Source organism: Chrysemys picta, chromosome 3 (assembly GCF_011386835.1).
Source record: "Chrysemys picta bellii isolate R12L10 chromosome 3, ASM1138683v2, whole genome shotgun sequence".
NCBI classification, from domain to species: Eukaryota; Metazoa; Chordata; order Testudines; family Emydidae; genus Chrysemys; species Chrysemys picta.
In genome coordinates this window covers 79,841,775-79,866,915 of record NC_088793.1, presented here as the reverse complement: position 1 = coordinate 79,866,915, position 25,141 = coordinate 79,841,775, and the positions used below count along the sequence as shown (strand labels likewise).

At 40.1% G+C, this 25,141-nt stretch overlaps 1 long non-coding RNA gene across 1 annotated transcript in view; it reads left to right on the top strand.

Annotated features, from left to right (window-relative positions):
* Positions 1–10,614: 10,614 nt before the first annotated feature.
* Positions 10,615–25,141, top strand: part of LOC135982038 (uncharacterized) — a 76,914-nt gene continuing 62,387 nt past the window's right edge. The window contains exons 1-2 of the long non-coding RNA XR_010599237.1: positions 10,615–10,774; positions 16,486–16,539. This is a non-coding gene — a long non-coding RNA (uncharacterized LOC135982038). The remainder of the gene's footprint in view (positions 10,775–16,485; positions 16,540–25,141) is intronic.

Sequence of the window (25,141 nt, the reverse complement as noted above, 5' to 3'; positions counted from 1 at the left end):
AGAAAACTATTTATTTAGATATTTTGGATCTTTTCTATGTTTTCAAATATATTTATTTCTATTATAACAGAATACAAAGTGAACAGTGCTCACTTTATATTTATTTTTGATTACAAATATTTGCACTATAAAAACCAAAAATTCTATTTTTCATTCACCTAATACAAGTACTGTAGTGCAATCTCTCTATCATGAAAGTTGAACTTGCAAATGTAGAATTACGTACATAAAAAACTGCATTCAAAAATAAAACAATGTAAAACTTTAGAGCCTACAAGTCCACTCAGTCCTATTTCTTGTTCTGCCAATCACTCAGACAAACAAATTTGTTTACATTTGCAGGAGATAGTGCTGCCCGTTTCTTCTTACAATGTCACCTGAAAGTGAGAACAGGCATTCACATAGCACTGTTGTAGCCAGCGTCATAAGATATTTACATGCCAGATGCGCTAAAGATTCATATGTCCCTTCATGTTTCAACCACCATTACAGAGGACATGCATCCATGCTGATAAGGGGTTCTGCTCGATAACAATCCAAAGCAGTGCGGTCTGACGCTTGTACATTTTCATCATCTGAGTCAGATGCCACCAGCAGAAGGTTGATTTTGTTTTTTTGGTGGGTCAGTTCTGTAGTTTCCGCATCAGAGGGTTGCTCTTTTAAGACTTCTGAAAGTTTCCCTCTCAGATTTTGGAAGGCACTTCAGATTCTTTAACCTCGGGTCGAGTGCTGTAGCTATCTTTAGAAATCTCACATTGGTACCTTCTTTGCGTTTTGTCAATTCTACAGCGAAAGTGTTCTTAAAATGAACATGTGCTGAGTCATCATCCGAAACTATTATAACATGAAATATATGGCAGAATGTGGGTAAAACAGGCCAGGAGACATACAATTCTCCTCCCAAGGACTTCGGTCAAAAATGTAATTGGTGCATTATTGTTTTTAATGAGCATCATCATCATGGAAGCATGTTCTCTGGAATGGTGGTCAAAGCATGAAGGGGCATACGAATGTGTAGCATATCTGGCACGTAAATACCTTGTAATGCCAACTACAAAAGTCCCATGCGAATGCCTGTTTCTCACTTTCTGATGACATTGTAAATAAGAAGTGGACAGCATTATCTCTCGTAAATATAAACAAACTGGTTTGTCTTAGCAATTAGCTGAATGAGAAGTAGGACTGAGTGGACTTGTAGGCTCTGACGTTTTGCATTGTTTTGTTTTTGAGTGCAGTTATACAACAACAAAAAATCTACATTTGTAAGTGTCACTTTCATGATAAAGAGATTGCATTACAGTACTTGTATGAGGTGAATTGAAAAATACTCTCTTTTGTTTATCATTTTACAGTGTAAATATTTGTAATCAAATATAATAATATAAAGCAATCAGTGTAAACTTTGTATTTGTGTTGTAATTGAAATAAATATATTTTAAAATGTAGAAAAAAAATCCAAAAATATTTGTTAAATAATAGAATACCAATTGAAATTTATTAATGTGATTAAAACTGCCATTAATCATTATTAATTTTTTGAGTTAATGTGCAAGTCAACTGCAATTAATCGACATCCCTAGTTCGAATGTTTCTTGGTATTGAAAACTGGTATGATCCCAGTGATGTCACTGTGATGGAGCTGAACAGAAATAATTGTTGTCCATAGGTATTGGGAGGGGTGGGGGAAATTTATCCAAAAAGGTTATTTGACTATCATTGTAATTTATCTGAAGAACTGAAAATTGTCAATCTCATAGCTTTAAGCGAAGCCTGAAGAATAACAGTAACTGTATTGAGCCTTAGATTCATTCTTGCTCGACTCCCACCATTGCATAATGATTTTTCATACATTATGCCATCTTAAAATGCAGCATTTAAACAGTTTTCAATAGCCTCATCATCTTTTCAATGTCTCTATTTGCATTGCGACCACTTTGCATCCATTTAATTTAAAATGTTTCTTACTGATGCATCCTCCCAACGTGAAAGCATTGGTAGATAATACATAGAGCTATTAGTATATCAGGGCTACTTATATAGAACTTCACATTTGTCACTTTAATTGTGCCAAAGTAGTCAATTTGTTTCTCTTTCTTAAAGGGTTTTTTCCTGCATAGCTAAAACATATTTTTTCCAAACCAAATGCAAGAATTCACTGGAAAACTCACTATAATCCTAAAACATTTTCTAGTGCAAAATTCTCACTCATAAATAGAGATTATTTTTTTTTCTTTTGGGCAAAGGCAGAAATCAACCTATACTTTGTGTGTCAGCATTTAAAGTTCTCTTGTTAACATGATAATTTAAAAGTAACTAAATATTGTAAAATAAATGAGAAACTACACAGCTTTGATAAATAATAATACATTCCATACAGATATGGTGAACTCATGATTGTTGAAGTCAGATTGATGGTCTGCCATTTAATCAAGGCCTTAGGAAGCAGAATAAAACCAAATTATTCTGCAGAGCTCTACAGTAAGGCCCTGATCCAGCAAACACACCTGCATGTGCTTAACTTTAAGGACATACACAGTTGCATAAGTGTTTGCAAGAAAAAAGACCTTTATACACCAAAGCTGCATAAAATTCTGCCGTAAACTGGGAAACTAATGTTAATTAGTTATAAAATAATTCTATAACCTTCAATTTTATTGAAACAATTACAAAAAGGCACCTACACATCAAAATTATAACTAATGGGTAGAGATGGTTGAAATTTTTTTGTCAAAGTGTTTTCAGTGAAAAATAGCTTTTCGAGTTTTGTTGTAATTTCTTCATTCATTTTGTCAAAATGAAACAAAACAAACATTTTGTGTTTTCATTCCAATTATAAGGATTTGGAGGATGGGGAGAAAGCTTTGTCTCCCTTTTTTTCCCCATTAGGAAAATAAGGTAAAGTCCATTGAACAAACATTTTTCATTTCAAATGGAATCAAAGTGATATTTTTCATTTTGATGAAAAATCAAATGTTTTCATATAATTTTTTGGGAGGAAAAGAGAAGGGTTTGTTTCATTCAAAAATTTTCCTGGAAATTGAAAAATGGTAAGCAATCAGCCCTATTAATGTGTATTATTCCCATTTAAGAGGTAAAATGCATGGAATTTTTTGATATTTCCATAGTGGGGAAAACTGTCCCATCCCCCATCCTTCACCTCCTCAACCAGCCCAAACACAACTTTTCTTCATAGCATTGGCTGTGACTTCAACCAAAGCTTTGCTTCACATGCTAACGTCTGGTTGAGACAACTGGAGCATACCTTGAAAAGTTCACAAGCTAGTGGGATGAGGAGAGTAGTGAATTCAAGTTTGCATCTACTAGCTTCTGAAATATTTTTCAGTCATGTAAAGTTGGAAATGTGTTCTAGACAGGGAAAAGCAGCTCCAGATGGGTTTAAAAGCTCTACCCGATGACTGCTTCCTCCTGCAAGTCTCCTCCTAGTCCCCCAAATATTGCTTCCCCTCTTGCTTTGCTAACTCTGTTCCCTCTTTTTCTCGCTCATCTTGTAGGGTACTAAGGAGTGTGGAAGCCCATGCATGGTCCTGTCATCTTGGCTCATATAATAAAGCACAATGTATGATGCCATCTCACTTCTGATTGAATATCCTGATGGGCTGGCGATGGTTATTGACACCAATGTTATCCTCCATGTGGAAGCATTTCTCTCTTGCTGTCTTTGATTCTATCTAATGTTAGAGGGCTTTCCCTTCACCCTCCCACTTCCCTGGTTCTTGTCATGCAGGCAGCAAGCGGCAAAAGACCAGAAGTCCAAAATGTAGACAATGCAATGTTTATTGCGGTTAGTTTCAAGAAAACATGTCCATAGCTCTACATGCCGGCAGAAGCTGTTTCCCAGTGTTCCATTCCCAGCTCTGACACCTCAGAGCATTTACCCCATATCCCCCTTCCCAGCTCTGACACCACAGAGCCTTGCCTATATCTCCATTCAACATTCTCATTTCCCATTCCCCCTATTCCCACCTCCTCCTTCTTAGCAGGCCCAAATATACCTGAAATACACGCCCACAGTCCCACCCCTTACAACTTAGCATCATGTTCCAGTTTGGGTTTGGGGTCTTCATCCCACCCCTTTTTACCCCATGGGAGGGGTAAGGAGTGAGGTTGTGCTCTGGTCAACATTTCTTTGGTCTTTTAGTGTTTTATACCTCCCCCCAAACCTCTTTGCCCCTCCCAACTGGTTGTTTGATTTTGCCTTGAGATAGGGGTTGAGGCAATCTTAAAGTGTGCTCTCCAGTAACACTCTAACAAATCCAGCTGACTAGGCAGAAGCAACATTACAGTGTCTTGTCCCTTGTTTACACATATTAGTATAAGAGTATCAAAAAGTCAAACCCAAAGTTCTATCCCAGACTAACAGACAGACTTGTATACCAGGGGTGAAAGTAGTCAGGACACTTACTGGTATGGGGGGACACTCCGGCCCCCAGAAGGGGAGGGACCTTGGGTGGAAGGGGTGGGGTTGGGGGGAGTCAGCATCCCCCAACCAGCCCTTCCAGGGCGCCTGGCCCACACCGCCCAGGGCTCCCGTGCTGATTTAAAGGGCCTAGGGCTCCAGACGCCGCTGCTGTGCTAGCGGAAGCAGCGTCCAGAGCCATGGGTCCTTTTAAATCGCCGGCCCCAGGACAACTGCTCCCTTTGCCCCCCGCCTCCCCCCTCACCCGTCGGTGGCTGCGGGGTGGGGGGGCAAAAAGGGCAGGGACATTAAAGCGCTGCAGGGTCCTTTGCCATGGCAGTGCTTTAATGTTCGGGGGGGGGGGGGTATGTTAAAACGCTACTGCGGCAAAGGACCGTCCTTAAAGCGCTGCAGCAGCAGTGCTTTAATGTGGGCTGGGTATGGGCCAGTGAGGGTTCTTACCGGCATGCTGTACTGGCCCATACCGGCTCACTTTCATCCCTGATATACACTAATATCTAGGTGAGTAGCAAAGGACCTGCAACCCTTTGTTCCCCTGGAAATAAGATTGCTACTGTGGACATTGATGAGGGAGAATACTTGAAAAGATTTTGCATTGTAAATTCAAAACAGGATACATATCATAATGGTGACATGACCTTCATACAATGCAAACATATCTTGGTTCATGGCCTACAAGTTTATTCTCCTTGTGGAGCAGCGGTTGTGTACATCATGCAGCTGGGAATAGATATAGAGGTTACAAGAAACAAAGCTCTAATTTACCCACTCAGTTACCATGATTGCTCACATAAATCAGCTGATGCTGTGTACAAATGGCCAGTTATGTATTTTCGTGAATATTTCTGCATACAAATTATCCATTTAGTTGTGCAATCATATGGAAATATAAATTAGGAATACAATTGCACATGCAAAATGGGCACATAATTTTATATAATTATTTTTTTAATAATCAAGACCCTAAAAGTCCAAATATCTGACATTAGTAGTTCCAGAGTTAGAATTCAGAGTATCCTCAAGGGAGCAATGCATTCATTTTCAACTACTTTGATGAACATCCTGTCTTCACCACCTTGAACTCCCATATTTTCCAAGGAGAGAGAGAATGAATTCTTCCATCAGTTATGCTGACTCTAGATGTGCTCCTAAAATGGTCTCCCGGTGGTGTAAAATTTTTAACATATAACAACAAACATGTTCTCAGTATAAATAGAGGACATCAGTGCATATCTGTCACCTTTTGTGAATGCTAAATATACTCCACACTCCCAAAATGCTAGACTGATCAGTTACCCCTCCCAAACAATATGTTGTCTTTCCTTGTTTAGGCCATTATTGAATTTTGTTTTAAAGAAATGAGGAAAGAGACAAATGACTTAGGTTAAACCCTCCCCCCCACACACACACTCCAGTTTCCATGGCAGCCAATCTAAACTAATAGAAGCCTACAGAACATCATGTTCAGGATACAGAACAGTAATATAAAAGGTTCAATTTGTAGTTCAAAATGAAAGGCAAATTGCAGTGTGTTAAGCTTAGTCTTACACGTTCTGGTTTAAAATGCAAAAGTTTAGGTTGAGAACTTTAATGTTTTATAGATTACACATGCAGAAATACATCCCATAGAGATGTCCTATACAATTGAATATAAAATGTTGATCTTTCTATAGAATTTTTAAACTTCCTTATAGTATTCGGAACAGAACATTATTCTGTATTAAATTAGTGACATTTGGAAATATTTTCTGTTCCCCTAGTGGTTTCATTGGTTACAATATGTAAGATTTTTCTTTAAGGATTTGCAAGGGAAAATTTGGATGATCTCTGGACACAGAGCACTCTGATGGTCTAATGAAAAGTTTTTTTTGTTTTGTTTTGTTTTTAATTAAAAATAAATCTTCATTTGAAACTGATATTTCTCATGTAAAAGGTATAGGGAAGGTTTCCCACACTTGTGAAGGACCTTCAAGTGGTATTATGGTACAGATCTGTAACTGGTTAAAGTCAAAAGAATTACCCTCATCTATGCCAGCTGAAGATCAGGCAGAACATGTAAGCTTTTGCTGAAAGTAAATTTAGATAAATGGAAGAGCCTTAAATGTCATTGGGATAATTTGGTACAGTTAAATCAAGGAGCCAATTCTTTCAGTAATGGAAGTAATAGAAGTTATTAGGATCAGAATGCAGGCATGATAAATAAAATAATCTATGAAATCAGTTGAAAAATATGCCCAAGTATTGACAGTATTATTACATTGTCTTACAAAGCCAATAAGGCCCAGATTTGCAAAGGGATTTAGGCACCACAATCCCAATTTTGGGCATCACAAATCCACAAAACCCCCCTCTCAGCTTCTGCCTTACTCTGTAGGAGCCTAGACTCACTTGTAACCTAAATGTCTGCTATAAAAATTCCCTAGGTACCTAAATTTCTGCCTCTGAGCATGCAAACTGCTGGCTCACTCTAGGTATCTGGACACCTAAGCCCCAGCATTATCCATGGGAACGTGGGGTGGAGGAGGGGAGGAGAATACCTGTTACCTGCAGTTCCCAATCCAGTAAGTGGCTCTGAGGACACCCATAGAATCAGGCTCCCTTCAGAATCCAGCTGGAAGAGGTGGAAATATTAGCTCCCTTGTAGCCATCAGTCTAGTGGTTAGAATACTCACCTGGGATATGAAGACCAAGCTTCAATTCTTTTCTCTGCCAGCTGGGGAGAAAGACATTGAACAGGGTCTCCCCCCTCTTATGTAGATGCCCTAAACTATGGGATGTTGCCTTCTTAATCTCTCCTGTTGAAGCTGTTTCATTTTGGATAATCAGTCATTGGAGCAAAGGACGTGACCCAGGCAGACATGCCAAACCTGTGGAAAAAACACAGAAATTGGGCTTGTTTTTGGCTTAATCGGCTTGTGAGTTTCTTGTTGGCTAGTTTTTGGCTTGTAGCTTGTTATTTCTTTTTTTTTTTTTGATTAGCCCCCAGCAAGCAGGGGCAAGGGGCAAGCAGGGGTGGTGGGGGAGAGAGTCAGGGGTTCACAGCACGCTCACCACAGTCCCAGTCTGCATGCTGGGGGGGGGATCTAGTCACATAGAGTGTTGGGGTTCTTAGGGACTGGCTTGTTTTGACCTTGTTTTGAAATTGGATTAGCTTGATTTTTGGCTTATTGTGAAAGTCAGGGCTTATTAACTGCGTGAAAGTTGGAAACTGTGGACCCTGGTCTCCCGCCTCCCAGGTGGGTGCCCTAACCAGTAGGCTATAGAATCAACCATTCTCTCTCTCTCTGTGCCTCTCCTAAATTCCTTCTCCTAACTCACCTCTTTATATAGTTTATAACTTCATTGGATATTTTATAATGTGGTACATTACATTGATTTTTCCAGGAGCTTTCTGAAGACTAGAATGAATTTACAAAGGGAAGATTTGAAGAGATTGGTACTGGTATAGCTTTGCTAATTAATAGCACACCATTGACTGGAACTAGTGCACTAGAGAGATTTATGGAAGCATGACACAGGCCATGGATCTGAAGTGACCAAAACACACATTACTAGTTAAGTAATAGCAATCAAGAAGTAGGACATTTTCTTGCAATTTATGACCTTCTAAAAGGAGTTAGCCTGATGTGCAGCCAAAGGCTATTAACCCCATTCGATCATTGATCCCCAGGAAATAGCCTGATCTGTGCTCCGATGGAAATGCACACATGTACTATGGTTGTTTCAGTGGTTATGTATAGAACATTTCTTAAGAATTAATGACAGAGAATATTAGCATGATTGTCTGACTCATCTTTTGACATTCCACTCCGTTTCACATGCTAAACAACGCAGTATAGCTAATCTGTAGTAGCAAACGTAATGGAGGAAGAGAAAGAAAGGAGATGATTCCTGTCCTTTAGTTAGGTCCATATTTGTTTGACTTGTTTTTCTGGGATATCTACCATGATTAAAGATAATGATTATCATTTTCAGCTAGGCAAGAAACACAAATCTGGGCTTTTCCTGTGACTTTCACACCTTAATAATTATACTGTTCCTAAGAAGTCTTCTACCCAAGTGACACTATTTTAGCCTTCATTAGTAAACACTTTTAATCCATCCTCCGTACAGGTAAAATCCTACACCAGATCTGTTTGCTTAGTTTAAACAGACTTTGATAACTCCCTTGAGGAAAAGAAGACCCCATCAGATGAAGTCTGCACATATCCTACACATCTATTATATTGTGCTAAGAGGCTCTCTAGCTAATGTACTTATAACCATCTACAGTAGTTAGTTCTTTTAATAAGTATTTATGGAGCTGTAGTACCAATCCTAGTTCTGACTGCTGATAGCTGCACAGTGGCTAAAATGTTTCATTTTTATTCACTAACTCAGAGGAGAATTTTTTTCTCACAATGAATCCATGCTTTGACAGGTCTTATTTTCCGGTACCAATTGCAAATCTAGTATTAAAAATAAACTACAGCATAACATATGCCCAACTAATTGGGCTGACAAATAAATAAATGAGTACAGCGGTGATGCAACTCTTTATATTATCCACAAATGAGAGCATGGAAATATGAGTGAAACTTGAAAGTATGCTTCATGTTTGCTTGCCATTGTTGTCTTGGGAAGCTACAAAGGAAATATTGGTATCCCCAGAGACAGTGGAACTAGGGGTGGGACTAGTGCCCTCTTAGTGGAATATTGGGGGTGGGATGGGTCAGATCGATGTTTCACATGCAGGGAAGGAGACTAATCTGGCACCCGGAGGAGGGCCACCATCTCACATGAGATAGGGTTGGCTGCTGGGGAGCAGGTAGGACCACCACAGGTCATAATAGAGACACCAGTTCCAGAAGAAGGATAGGAGCATGAGCACCAGCTGCCTGGAGGCAGCACTGAGCACAAGGTGTCCAGGAACTGCCATAGGAATGACCGTAGGAACTACCAGGACACCTCTTCCCAGCCAGGAGCTGGCTGGCCCATCCCCACAAGTCCCAGTAGCTCCCCTCACTCCCCCTCCCATTCAGAGGGAGGGTCCCTACCCCCTCAAGGTAACCCACTCAGGAAATCTTTATAATACACTAATACAGTGAACTTGGGAGGATATTTTTAAAGAAATGACATAAGAGGGATTAACGGGTCTAGAGAGTATGAGAAATGTAGAGGAAGTTTGTTTTTTTGTGACTAACTACATTCTGCTGCTCTAGGTAGGCTTCTGTGCCTATGAACAGCTCCATTAGTTTTAAGAGGGTTCTGCACCAGCATACGGGTCAGTGTACATGTAGAAGCATGCAGGACAGGACATATACAGGTACACAGTAAGCATGGACATAGATCAGCATCAAATGGAAGGTTATCTAAACCCATAATTATACCACTAATCAATGTTGCATAAACTTCCCATGCAACTCCACACACATTATTCTCAAATATCAATTATTCAATACAGATATTTTCTCCTCTGCAATCTATCATTTGATCAATTCATTAACTGATGGTATTTTAAAATAAATAGAGCCTTTTAGAAGAAAATATTTAGTAAAATCAAAATTAAACTAAAAATATCCACAGTAACCCATGAGAGAGAGATAAGGTTGCTATACTGTAGAGAGATAAGGTTGCTATACTGTAAAGAAATGTGAACTTTGTTCAGCATCTTATTTCTCCCCAGGTCCAAATGTGGGATTCAGAGTGTAACAAGGCCCAAAATGAGAGATACAAACAATTATTCATGCAGGACAATTAAAATGATAACCTCAATTTCATGGCTTTTTATTAAAATAATTTTCAACATGAAAAATAAGGGGACATAATATTTGTGTGGAAGGTACATAACCTTAGGTCAACAATGAGTAGCATTCTTCAAAATTAAGTTCAATTGGGTCTAAATTTTCAAATTTGCATGCCTTGAAGTTCAGTTCTTAACTCTATATTTTGAAACCCAATAAAAGTGGTCTGATTTTTCAGAGGTGTTAAGCACCCACACTACCCATTTTGCCTGATCACAGAGCGCTACACCTGTGACTTCCTGAAACTTGCCACAGTTGAGCTGGCTGCAGCCTAATAGCAACCAATTATTTGAAAGTTGATGAATTCAGGCTCATTCTTTTTTTTTTTTCTGGGTCAAACTCCAATAAATGAGCAGCTGTTGACACTTCCTTTTCAGGTAAGAATCTTTGTAGCAGTTTTTTCTTCCAGCTCTATTTTAGAAATAACTCCACTAATGAGGGAAGTCCTTAATAAGGGAAATAAAAAGAAAGTTTGTTTCCTCTCTGCTCTGGAGAAGACTTGAAAAGATAGCATTCATGTATACCCACATACCACAAGGAAAAGAAATTTCAGGTGAGGGAAGGAACCAAACAATAAGATCTTAGAGAGGAGAGGGAATGATGGTTGGTTTGTTTTTTTTCCCCTTTCTCCCACCTCTTTAAAGCAGCTCTGTTCTCAAGGACTCCTTAACACAAAACAAAAGGGTATGGGTAAGAAATCTTAATAGACATTAATAGACCCATCCTTCATGAATTTATCTAATACTTTTTTTGAAGCTAGTTATACTTTTGGACTTCACAACATGTCCCACCAACAAGTTAGACAGGTTACTGTGAAGAAGTCCTTCCTTATGTTTGTTTTAAACCTGCTGCCTATTAATTTCAAGAGTGAGCCCCCTGTATCTTGTGTTATGTGAAGGGGTAAATAACGCTTTCCTATTCACTTTGTCCACACCATTAATGACTCTATAGATTTCTATAATATCCACTCCCTTAGTCGTCTCTTTTCTAATCTCTTTATCCACTCTTTTTAATCTTTCCTTGTATGGAAGCTGTTCTATGCCTCTAATCATCTTTTAGCATAATGGTTTTCAACCTGGGAAGTTGTGACCACATCCCAGTTATGACCTCCCTCTTTCTTTTTTGTGTAGATGGAAAGATATCCTGAACTGTTTGTTTTGTTTTGTGTTTTGTTTTGGTAACATGGGGGTTGTAGTATGGAAAAGTTTGAGGACCACTGTGTCAACAAAGCATATGTTGTCTTGCTTTCATTTATTTAGGGAGGCAGTGTTGCCTAGCAAATAGTGCTGGATTGGGATTCAGGAGACATAGGCTCTCTTCCTGATTGTGCCACTGGCTTGCTTGGTGATCTTGGGGAAACCACCTTACCTCCCTCTTTCTCTGCCTCATCATTTCTAATATGGGGATAATGATAGTGATCTCCTTTGTTAAGCACTTTGATTCAGATCTTCAAAGGTATTTGGGCACCTAACTCCCTTTGATCTGAGCCTTTGAGATCTACTAATGAAAAAGGCTATGAAAGAGCCAGGTATTACTTATTATTTCCTGTTGGGAAATTAGAATCTTTTGCTATATTCCAAGCTTCCTACTCCCTCGTGACATCTGGTTAAAAAATCAGTGAATGCAATATCTAATTATAAAGAATACCTTACAATCAGGGGTTACATTCACATTGAATTCTCGTACAAAATAAAGAAGGGATGCTGAGGAGTGAAATTTTAGCTTTATTTAGGTCGAATCTTGCAAACACTTAAGCACATGCTTAACTTCACTCACTGTGAGTAGTCCCGTTAACATCAAAGGGCTACTCACAGTTTGTACTGTCTTTGCAGGATTGTGGCCTTCAAGAGCAAGATGTTTCTGCATATGTATGTGTTTTTATTCACCTCCAGATAGAATTGCATATTTCTCAAAATTCAAAATAAGCTGTTTGTACTGTATATTTATTTATGTATATAGTGTATTTCGTTTCTGTTGTCTGCACTTATTATGACCGAAGCAAGAGAAATAGCTCTCTGTTTCTTAAGGGTTCATCTGCTCATGCTCCTTATTCTTCACCTGAAATCATAATTCCCTGTTGTGGCCTGATTATCATTTCTATAGCAACCAATTGTGATATCAAAAATGGAGCATTTTGACGTCAAGTAAGGAATAAGCAGCAGGATGTGATTAATTCTTAAAGTGCATGGCTATCTGAAAATTGACTATAAAATGGTGGTGTGTTCAGTGGTTATTTTTCTCAATAATTTCCCAATCACAAGTAGTTTACAAATAGAGATGGCTTTTCTATCTGCCAGACCTGAAAACTCAGGCTGGGATCTGGAAGTTCAGCTGTCTTCTATCAGACTCGTGTATTACCAGTAATAAAGATTCTGCAGGTCAAGTATTGCCTTCAGATACAGTTCTGCAACTCTATTACTTTCAGTGGGGTTGCATAAGTGTAACTGAGAGCAAAACAGAGAAAATAATGGGATTGTAAAGTAGCTTTGCAATTGAGGATATGTCTACACTGCCTCCCCCTCCCCCCCCCCCCCCCCCCCAAAAAAAAAAACCTGCAGCCAGGTCGATTTGGCTACATAGCAAAAAATCTGAGGTAGAGAATGGGGCTTAGGCATATGTCCAAGTTCTGAGACCCACCCCCCTCGGATTTCAGAACCTGTGCTTCAGCCTGAGGCCAAATGTCTACACTTCCGTGGGTTTTTTTTTTTTTTTTAAGCCCTGGAGCGTGAGCCTGAAGCAGTTGACCTGTGCTCTGACACTCACTGCTGCAGGTCTTTTTTTTGCAGTGTAGCTGCAACTCTTAGTTATGCAATTGTACTGATGCTGTACAAGACACAAAAGTATCCAGTTCACTCTGTCAGAGCTGTATTTGTTCTACCTGACTGACATTCTTTTCGATTTATTACCCCTTATTTTTGACAGATATGAGTCTAACTAGACTCAGGCAACAGGCCTGAGTAAGAAGGTGCTATCTTTTACATAGCCTATTTTCAAAGTAAAACTGCATTTTAAAAACAAGCCACATTTGTGAGGTATGTTTAGTATTTTAAAAAGGAGCCTTTTTGCTCTTCTCTCTTTAATGTCTCTTCTTATTCAAGAATATTTTCAGGTAAATAATTCTCATTTGTCATCTCTGTTTTCTCTGTGCTGTAAGAATGTTTTGTATGGAGTAGGTGGAAGCTTATGTTCTTGTCTTATGAACCCGGATGCTACTCTGATCCCTTGGCACTGTACCATTCTGTGAAATGCACTGCAGTGTCTTTTTTTCACACATTTGATGTGTTTGCTTTTTAGCTAAACAATGTTATTTTTATGACTGGTGCAATTGCATAGCAGTAATCGTATGCTATTGACTTTATTTGGCTTGCCTGCAGCATCCACTGAATTTGTAAACATTTTTCTGATAATAAGGGAATGCTAAAAGTGCAAGGCAGGAGGATAGGATTAATCCCTGGTATGAATGGTGGACTATCCTGAGCAGCTACATAGAGGAGGGTATTGGCCTGGTTAGAGTCAGGCTTCAGAATCCAGTCTTCATACTTCATTCATGCCTGCAAGAAATCATGATTGTCAGGTTGGGGATTTTTGCCTCTGTTTTGCCAAAATTAAAAAAATGTAATAGATATGTGAGTTAGTCCTTGTTCTCTGATGGGATGTTTGAGTGGCTATGTAATTGTTTGTTTTATATTTAAATATATCAAAAATTAAGCCGATTCAAGGAGATTGATAAATTGGAGAGGGGTTAGAGATAAGCCATGAGAATGATTAAAACATGCCTTTTAGTGATAGACTTCAGGAGCTCAATGTATTCAGTTTAACAAAGAGAAGGTTAAGTGGTGACTTCATGAGTCAATAAGTACGTACATGGGGGGTACAACACTTTTTTGTGATGGGCTCTTCAGTTTAGCAGACAAAAAGTGAAGATAACTAACCATTGGATCAGCTTACCAAGGGTTGTGGGGGGTGGGTTTTTTTGTTTGTTTGTTCCCCCCCGCCCTTTTTCTAAAAGATATGCTCTAGTTCAGTCAGGAATGAATTAATGGAATTTCTTGTTTTATGCAGGACTACAGACTAGATAATCACAGCGGTCCCTTCTGGCCTTGAAATCTATGACTAGATAGTGTAGGATCCACTTTTTAAAATATTTTATAGTTCTGGACACAATTTTCTTAAATGTTCGTGTTCTAAATAATACATATACACATACACAATAATTTAAAGTAATATTTGCCACGAGAAAGGATGGTGTTGTGGTTAAGGCACTGAACTGGGACTTAGATCAGTGTTCAGTGTTTTTTCTGACACAAGCTACTTGTGTGAACATGGGCAAGTCATTTAACTTCTCAGTTCACCAGCTGTAAAATGGGGAAACTAAATATTATAGTTAAATTATATACTTTTTGTCTTCTATGTATTTCTTCAGTGCATAACACAATGAGGCCCCAGTTTTTGTTGAGACCTGTAGGTGCTACTTCAATACAAATAGTAAATAAGTGTGGTAAAATGATTTTTAATTTTTCTTTTGGTACTATACATACAATTCACCTAAACAACAGTGAGGTTTTAGCTTAAATCTAATAAAGCAAGGAAAGCTACAGTTAATAGCGTCTCAGTTTTCAGTAGTTTATATCATGCCTCTGGATGATAGGATAGATAAGCCACTCTTCTCAAACTCATGAATTAGGCATTTCCAAATACATAAATTTGTTTTTAATTTTCTTTGAAATGTGTGTTGCAAAAGATGGTAGTTGGAAAAAATTAATCTGTTTTCTAGTGATCTCAATGGCAGTATATGAGACAGTTCTCTGTACTTAACCTATAAATCATTGGCATCATATGATGGAATGTGATTCCTCTTACTGAGCTATTATGGTCTGTCTTGTCAGTGTGTCCTCCTGGAGACCCTTAATCCATGTATTACTGACACAATACCCTGTATCAGCTCTCTAATAGCCAGTTCTTTCTATAACGTCACTAATTTCTCATGGAGTCATAAATATATGCATCAGTGACATGACAGACTCTAATAGCGCCTTTCCAGCAATTAATTAGTCTATAGTCAAAACTAGAGAATTCTCATGCTACTAGCACTGCTAGAGGCATGTAAAGTTGTCCAGTGGCTTTGTTCTAGTACCCTAAAGGGCAAAAGATGCTTGGTTGTTTTTTTTTTTTTAACATGGTTAAATTTGTTATGACATTCTGTCTGAGTTTCAATATTGAACATTACAAGCACAAACGTGTTATTCCCTGAATAATTTGATCATGTGAATGTTAAAATAAAACTGTCCGAAACTGTGATGGGGATGGTCATGCCTAATAGTGGGAGCTGGTTGATTGGTTAATCTCCTTACAAAAAGGGGGTGCAGAGGAGAGGAAGAAAAGGTTGATTACAAAATTGCAGAATTGTTCAGATGATATAGTACCAGCATTGTGTGTGAAGGCTGATGCTCATATTGATTCGTGTATTAATTCATACAATTAGTTCAAATTTGGAGATATGTATTTGAATTGTAATAGTTATAACTATCAGTTCTACAAACAGAACACACTGTAAATGGTATATCTGCTTACTCACTTCAATATTCTTCTCTCCCTCCTTCCCAGATGCGCAGATATCCTTCAGCAACTGCATCCATGAAATGTTACTGAACAGTTCACTAGAGCTAGGCAAAATTTTTCAGACAAATAATGTATTCTCTTTATTAAAAAAAAAAAAAAAAAAAAGGCAGTATTGGACAACCCTAAAACTGCCTGCAAATTCAACATGAATGGCCTAATAGTTACACACTCAAAACATTTTTCAGGACTTAGATCCCATTCATAAACAGGTGGAGATGCTATGACCAGCCTCCTTTTAACTTTAGGCCCAGTGTTTAGGGTATTCACGTGGGAGATCCAGGTCCAATTCCTCCCCCCACACCTTCCCCCAGATATAGAGCAGGGATTTGAACTTGGGTCTCATGTGTTGTGAGCAGCCTTGCAACTGGGCTATGGGATAATATACAATGGGGCTCTCTCAGCCTCTGATGTTGAAGCTGTTCCAGGTTGTATAAATAATTAATAGGGCTGTCGCTTAATCGCAGTTAACTCAAGTGATTAACTAAAAAAAAATGAATCACGATTAATCACGGTTTTAATCACATTGTTAAACAATATAATACCAATTGAAAATGTAGAAAAACATCCAAAATATTTGTTGTATTGTATTTTATTATTGGTTAACAGTGCAATTAATCATGATTAATTTTTTTAATCACTTGACAGCCCGAATAATTAATCACTGGAACAGGGAGTCTAACTGGGGTCTCCACATCCAAGGTAAGTGCCTTAACTACCCTGCCATAGAGCCATTCTCACACTGTTGACTATTCATTGTCATTTGTAGTGGAAATTTGTAGTCTGTCATAATGACAATGAACAGTCATTGTGCCAGGGAAAAAGAGTGAGAGTGCTTAATTGATTGATAAATGCTCAGAAACCAGGAAGAGGCAGGTAAGAGTTGTTTATCTCCGTTCACTAGTTGGAGAAACTGGAAAAGAGGATGGGGGGTATATCTTACCGTCATGCACAGAGCTTGAGTAACTGGGCTGAAGGCACTGGAGATCCAATGGGACCTGGAAAGAAAAGAAACCTCTTGTACCTCAGGCCATAGATAAGCAGTACAGTTCTCTGGCTTCTACTGCAGCAATTGCTGTGGGTGTTGAACTTCCCCTCCCACTTTGCAGGGAAAAATGGCCAGTGGATCTGCATTGTCAAGGATCCATTAACTCTCCCCATGTTCCCTTCCAAGCTTGACCTCCTAGTCTGTGACTGTATTTAGAAACTCCCTCTGAGTTGGGTTCCACAGTATGTAGGTGGTGCATTCCACTTTCTTATGCTCCCAGGATCCTCTGTGCCTCAGCAGAACAATTGAATGATACTTTGGTTGTAATCAGGGCTCTGTGACCCTGGAGGACTGGGGTGGTAGTATTTGTACTCATGTGACTTGCTTAAGGCCCCATATTGGGTCAAGGCCAGGCTTGGGAAGTAGCTGGTGGTCATGGTACATGTAGGTACCAATGACATAGGGGAAGGATAGGAGAGAAGTACTGGAGGCCAAATTTAGGCTGCTAGGTAAGAGATTAAAGTATAGGATCTCCATGGTAGCATTCTCTGAGATGCTCAGTTCCACACGCAGGGCCAGTTAGACAGGCAGAACTGCAGGGTCTCAATGTGTGGATGAGACAATGGTGTAGGGAGGAGGGGTTTAGATTTATTAGGAACTGGGGAAACTTTTGGGAAAGGAGGAGCCTATACAGGAAGGATGGGCTCCACCTAAACCAAAATGGAACCGGAGTGCTGGTGCTTAAAATTAAAAATGTCATAAACAGTAGTTAAATTAATGGCTGGGGGAAAGCCGACAGGTATGGTTTGGACATCCCTTAGGGAATCTCCATTTATAAATCCTCCCCCATGTCCTAATAAGGAAGAGAGGATGGAAGATGATAAAATACAGGTAGGATCTGATGAGAAACAGTCAAAAGAGAAAAAGACCCATTCAATTACATCATGTAATGGCAGACAGCTAAAAAGTGACAAGTTTTTAAAGTGCTTATATACCAATTCTTGAAGTCTAAATAATAATATGGGTGAACTAGTGTCTCGTTTTAAATGAGGATATTGATATAATAGGCATCACAGAAACTTGGTGGAATGCAGATAATCAATGGGACACAGTAATACCAGGGTACAAAATACATTGGAAGGACAGAGCAGGTCATGCTGGTGAGGGAGTGCAGGGCCAGCTCCAGGCACCAGCTTCTCAAGCAGGTGCTTGGGGCGGCCGCTCCGGAGAGGGGCGGCAGGTCCAGGTATTCGGCGGCAATTCGGCAGACGGTCCCTCATTCCAACTGGGAGTGAAGGACCTCCTGCCAAATTGCCGCTGCAGATCGCGATCGCGGCTTTTTTTAGATCGCGATCCCGGCTTTTTTTTGTTTGTTTGTTTGTTTTGGCTGCTTGGGGTGGCCAAAACACTGGAGCCGACCCTGGAAGAACCTCCCGCCAAATTGCCGCCGCAGATCGCGATCGCGGCTTTTTGTTTTGTTTTATTTGTTTGTTTTGGCTGCTTGGGGCGGCCAAAACCCTGGAGCCGGCCCTGAGGGAGTGGCACTATATGTAAAAGAAAGCGTAGAATCAAATGAAGTAAAAATCATAAATGAACCAAATTGTACCATAGAATCTCTTCAGGATAGTAATTCCATGCTCGAATAACAAGAATATAGAAGTAGGGATATATTACTGACCGCCTGACCAGGATGGTAATAGTGACTGTGAAATGCTCAGTAAGATAAGAGAGGCTATTAAAATAAAAAAAAAATCAGTAATAATGGGAGATTTCAGCTATCCCCATACTGACTGGGTACATATCACCTCAAGAAGGGATGCAGGGATAAAGTTTCTTGGCAACTTAAATGACTGATTCTTGGAGCAGCTAGTCCTGGAACCCCCAAAAGAAGAGGCAATTCCTGATTGAATCCTAAGTGGAGCACAAGATCAGGTCCAAGAGTTGAATATAGCTGGACTGTTTGGTAATAGTGACCATAATATAATTAAAGTTAACATACCTGTGGTGAGGAAAACACCACAGTGACCCAACAGTGTAGCATTTAATTTCAGAAAGGGGAACTACACAAAAATGAGGTTAAACAGAAATTAAAAGGTACAGCACAAAAAGGAAAATCCCTCCAAGATGCATGGAAACTTTTTAAAGACACCATAATAGAGGCTCAAATTAAACGTATACCCAAATTAAAAAGCTTATAAGAGAACCAAAAAAATGCCACCATGGCTAAACAACAAAGTAAAAGAAGCAGTGAGAGGCAAGAAGGCATCCTTTAAAAAGTGGAAGTTAAATCCTAATGAGGAAAATAGAAAGGAGCATAAACTCTGTCAAATGAAGTGTAAAAATATAATTAGGGAGGCCAAAAAAGAATTTGAAGAACAGCTAGTCAAAGACTCAAATAGTAATGTATTAAAAAAAAAATCTATCAGAAGCAGGAAGCCTGCTAAACAACCAGTGGGACCACTGGGCAATCAAGATGCTAAAGGAGCACTCAAGGACGATGCAGAACACAGCACTCAAGAATGATAAGGACATGCCTAAATCTTCTGTTTTAGGCCATTCTAAGGTCTTGCCAAGTTGTGTCAGCCTAAATTGCTAATGACACATACAGCTATCATAGGGCTGGCTCTCTTTGACTTCAGTGGGAGCAGCTTCTGCATGACCCGGGATGGATTTGGCCTCATGGATGTTTATGCATCTCTATTACAAACCTTTTAAAAAATGTTGGTTTATTTATAATTATTAAAATTTTCTGAAGGGAAGTGCCTCTCAACCAATCTCTTACCTTTCTCATGGTCCTGCTGTGCCATAACTGCATAACATTTCCATAATGTCCTTCTCTAGGACAATGTCCCAAAGTAGCATTCCTCTGTCCTTTTAATATTTAGCTTTCAGCTCTTTCTAGATCTTTGGTAAACAAGGTAAAATAGGCCAGCTTTATCACCATCCTGAAAAGCTGCCTATTGCTACCACAGCAGGCTGTGACTTCTCACTGTAAGATTTTCATTGCAATGCAGGGCACTTCAGTGGCAAGGTAACAGACAGAAGCAGGAGGATGGCTAATTGAAAGACAAGGGGCAACATTTTGGAAAACATGGTTGCCTATAATTTGGCCTGATTTTCAAAAGTGATGAATCTTTAGACTTCAGTGAGAGATGCTGGATGCTCATGCGTTTGAAAATCAGTTCCCCTGTTTAAGGGCCTAAATGTGGATTTAGGAGGTTATCTTTAGGCTCTACTATTTGGGAAAGCAATCTAGATGGGAAGAAAGGAAATATATCTTGCAGAAGAAAATAATGTTTTGGGCTTGACAACATGGCTATGGGATAGAAAATATTAGAGAAATTGGCCACTGAAAACTTCTTTTATGAAGGGGATTGGTTGAGTGTACATGCAGAGCTGATGGGGAAAGTAACCTTAATTTAGATACTAAAGAAGGGGAAGGATAGAAAATTAATACAGGTTTGGATATAATTCAATTGTATACTTGTCTTAACCTTCAAATCTTTTAGACTTTACCAGTGACAAATAATTATCTGCTAATGAATGTGTGCAGTAATTATATCATCATCAATTGCTATGCAATTATGTAATGTCTTTGTTACAGGAGTATTTATCTTGCAAAATAGTAATCCCACATTTGTCTTGGCCTCACTTGAGGTATCTCTATCTAATATAATTTCAAAAAGTTATTTTTTTCATCAGTTTATCTAACGTATGAACTTGATAAATCAATCTGTTCAAGGTTTCTGACAATGTGTAGTGTGTGTGTGTGTATTATATATATATTACTGAAGTGGCATAATGTTCTGAAGGGTTCTCAGTTATTTTGATCACTCTGTAGGAAATTTTAAATCGTGTCTGAAATCCTTTCCTTTATCCTTACTGAGTATCTCTAAGGGGATAACTCATTGCTATAAAAAAAAATGATTGCATTCAGTGCTACACATTTCCTTAGCATAACATAACAGCAGAACTGGTAGCTTCACAGACAAACGATGTTGTTTGACTAATAGATAAAATAATTTAGGAACTGTATTTAAATTTGTTTTAATATTCGTTTACATTATTCATGGCCTCTTGAAAATGAGGTTCATCACCTATAAAGAAAAAATAGAAGTTTACCCATCTTCTATACATAGTATAATGTTAGTCAGGAAGCCTTGTCTGGATCCAAACTGGAGTGTCACCGCGCTTAGAAAATCAGTGGAATCCACCGATTCTGAGTTAAGTACCTAGGGTTACATGGGGAGACTGAGACAGAGGTGCTTGATGGTGAGTTCCACAACAGCCACATGCTAAAGAAGCAGCAAAGAGTCCTGTGGCACCTTATAGACTAACAGACGTATTGGAGCATGAGCTTTTGTGGGTGAATACCCACTTAGTCGGATGCATGCTAGAGAAGGAGCTGGCTAAGCTAGCAAATGGGACATACCAATGAGAAGCATGTGCCCTATGCCCACTTATGTCTTGAAGATAGGTGCATTAGTTGAATCTGCAGGGAGGTGATCTACAGCTGGAAACCCCTCTCTTGGTCTCTGGCACCTTAGGTGCCTAAACTGGTATTTGCAAGAACAAGTTTAAGCACCTGTTTAACTTCACACAAAACGGCTGGGTTGGGTGAGGTTTGGGACTGAATAGGGGACATTCTCATGTGGCTATCTCTCTTGTGTTGACCTCATGCCACTTGGTATTAAATATTCAAGTACTAATTGGGCCAGAGATAGAGTGACAATCACTCTATAGTCTAGTGGCTAGGTCACTCATCTGAGAGATGGAAGATTGAGGGTTCAGTCCTCCTGCTCCAATGACTTTAATTATTTATCCCAAGTCAGCTCTGTTCTTGGGGAACCAGGGCACTGTACCCAGCCTGTCTGACTCACGGAAGACCTCCCCCCAGCACCGGCCCAGCCTCTGCTTGAACCAAAATCAATCAGAAGAAAGACTTAAAAAAAGCAATGAAAAGGCAGTGGGAGACCCATCTAAACCCCTCGGACAAGGGTGACAGGATTAAGGAAACTTCCCTAGCCTCATTTGCATTGAAGATGGGACAGGGAGGCATCTCCATTAGCATACAGAATGGAGAACAGAGATTCCAAGGCAAGAACCGCACTGAACTCTGGGACCAGAAAAGCAGGGAAGCACTGCATGATGGGGATCTCTGCTCCAGATGTTAATGAGCCCATGCCTGCACACACCCAGCTCAGTAGTTAGCAGACCAATTCTAGTAATGAATCCTTTATTGGTATCCAAAATACTGAAGCTGCCTAATTGCATTGTGAGCTCCCTAGAAGGAACACCACCTATAGCCAGGAATGATCAGCTCCTATTGTCTAGCCTGAACAAAACAACCTTGGTATACTCCCTTGAGCCATCAGTTTACCTATAAACAAATCTAGTGTTCTCCCTTGAACCATTGTTCTTTCCCTACAAAAAACACTACCCATGCTGAAGTAAGGGTTCTGATGCCTGTATCCAACATCTGAGTCAGTTCCATGGGACTTCATCTTCTCCTGACTGATCATGCTGGGGGCTCTGCCTGTCTCCAGTACTCCGGACTCTCAGCTACCACCATCACCTGGAACCCCTGCTCCATTCAAGTTTCATGGAGTGGTAAGAACCCAGCGCGCGCACGCTCGCGCGCTCTCTCTCTCTCAGTATAACCTTCTGACATGTGTCCTTTTCCCTACTTGTTTTCTAAACCTGACTTTTATAATCAACTTTAAGTTAGATTTAATATTAAAACTGTTTTGTTTGTTTGGCTCCCCTTGTATGGTTACCACCTGGCAATAAATAACTTTCATGGTTAAGCTGGTTGCTTCTCTCTCTCTCTCTTCCCCTCTGCCCCCGTGGTGGGTTTTTTTTTTTTTTTTTTTTTTGTTGGCTTTCCCATTCCTCGTACTTAAGCTAAAGATCCCTGCAGCACCCAAAAATCCTGTGAGGTTTGCTCATCGACCCAGTCTGCTGAATCCAAGGGCCTATAAGGGTGAGAGCTTGGACATGCTGCTCGACCCAGCCTACTGAGTCCAGGGACATATAAGGGGTCAGCTTGGGAATGCTGATTAACCCGGTCCTCAGATGCACTCTGTTAATGTGTGTGTGTGTGTGTGTGTGTGTGTGTGTGTGTTCGTCTGATTCTGGGGCTGGAAGACTCCAGCCCTGGGGAACCTAGGTCCTGCAGGATAGCTCCATTGGGAGGGAACTTGCAGAAGGGAGAAGTAGAGCTCCGTATGAGAACACAAGTGACACAAGCAGTACATTGATAGAATTACGGAACCCCCACCACCACCTCCAGAAGAGTAACCCTAATAAATGAGCATGCCCCAGAGTAACAGGCAAATCTGGTAACACTGCTTCAATAGGATAGATTAAAAAGACCTCCCCACACTATCCCATGGTCTAGAGCAGTGTTTCCCAAACTCGGGACGCCGCTTGTATAGGGAAAGCCCCTGGCAGGCCGGGCCGATTTGTTTACCTGTCCTGTCCACAGGTTCAGCCAATTGCAGCTCCCACTGGGTGCGATTCACTGCTCCAGGCCAATGGGAGCTGCTGGAAGCGGCACAGGCCGAGGGACATACTGGCCGCTGCTTCCAGCAGCTCCCATTGGCCTGGAGCAGCGAACTGCAGCTACTGGGAGCCGTGATCGTCCGAACCTGTGGATGGGGCAGGTAAACAAACTGGCCCGCCCCACTAGGGGCTTTCCCTACACAAGCAGCATCCCAAGTTTGGGAAACAATGGTCTAGAGGCTAGAGCTCTCTCCTGAGAAGTGGGAGACCCCTTTCTCCCCGTCAGTAACAGAGAGAAATTTAACCCTAGTTTCCCACATCCCATGTTAGTACACTAACCCTGGGGATAAAGGTTCTAAGGTAGACTGGAGGTTGCTATTTTGTGTTGAGTTAGGTGTGCTTGGAACATGCCTACTGGGTCAGGCCCAGCAGAGGAGAACCTCACTTCTGTAGTTCATGGATGGCACTGGGGTGTAGGCATGAGATAGGTGTCTAGATGCCTAGAGTGAGGCAGCAGTGTGCATGCCCAAAGGCAGAAACTTGGGTATCTACAAAGATTTAGCTGCTGAGAGAGTTTAGGTCCTACAGGGTTGGGAGACAGCTGAGCAGCGGGGTTGTGGATCACAGTGGAGCCTAGAATTTGGGTTAAGCTATCTAAATCCCTTTGTGGAGCTAGGCCAAAATGCCCACACTGACCCTAAGAGTCCCTTGGTTCCCACTTGCAAAGGGTTCATAGGAATTCTTGTTACATGACTATCAGACCTGATATACTCACTACAACTAATCCATTGCTGTCTTAGCATTCGTCTATAAAGAATGTTGTGTAACGCACCAAATGAAAGCTTATATCATAATTAATAATTGAGTGGTGTACATATGGATAACAATTAAGAAGGTGTATATGTATATTTAAAATATGTTCAAACCATGAAACCAGGGGCAGGGGTGGTAAACTAGTTTGTCCCAGACAAAGGAATGTTGAGTGGCCTATCTGCCTGGATCTCGAATGTAAATGAAACAGGGTGAGCCAAAGTCAATGAGAATTTTATTTACATTTTGAGTCAATGGGAAAAGCAAATAAATACAGGAATGACAATATGGCAAATGCACCCTGAAGAACAGTCAACCAGAGGGAGAGAGGAAATTTGTCTTGGGCTACACTTCAAAAAATACTTTTCAAAGGTTTACTGGACAATAAAACAAGGAGGGGAGGGGAAGACATTTTTGGTATTCATCACTGAGGCTATGTCTACACTACAAATTACTTCAGTGTAACTTGAGCCAATCAAGGGTGTGAATAATCCACTCCTGAGCAACGTTAATTATACTGACCTAAGCAGTGGTCGTCTGGACAGCGCTGTGTCGGTGAGAGAACTTCTCTTGCTGACAGAGCTACTGCCTCTCGCAGAAGCAGGAGTTGTTAAGCTGATGGGAGAGCTCTTTCCCCATCAGTTTAGAGCGTATTCCACCAGAAGCACCACAGCGGTGCAACTGCGCTGCTATAACTATTGTAATGTAGACATAGCCTGAGGGAAGCAAAAGATCAGCAATCTTTGCATCCATGAAAGCTGGATCCTGACTTGGGTGGTGGGGAAGGGCTTGTGACACTGAAAGGAATTTTTAGGTGAGAAAACTTCCTTAGGAAAGGATTATAGCCTGTTAAGTTTTAGTTACTAGAAAGCATACTATACTTTTGTTTGTAATCATGTTCTCTTTCTATTATCTTTGCTTAAAAGAATAGAGATTTAACTGATATAAATACACTTATTCATGTTTTACTGTAAGTTCATGCCAGCACAGTGTATTGAAATG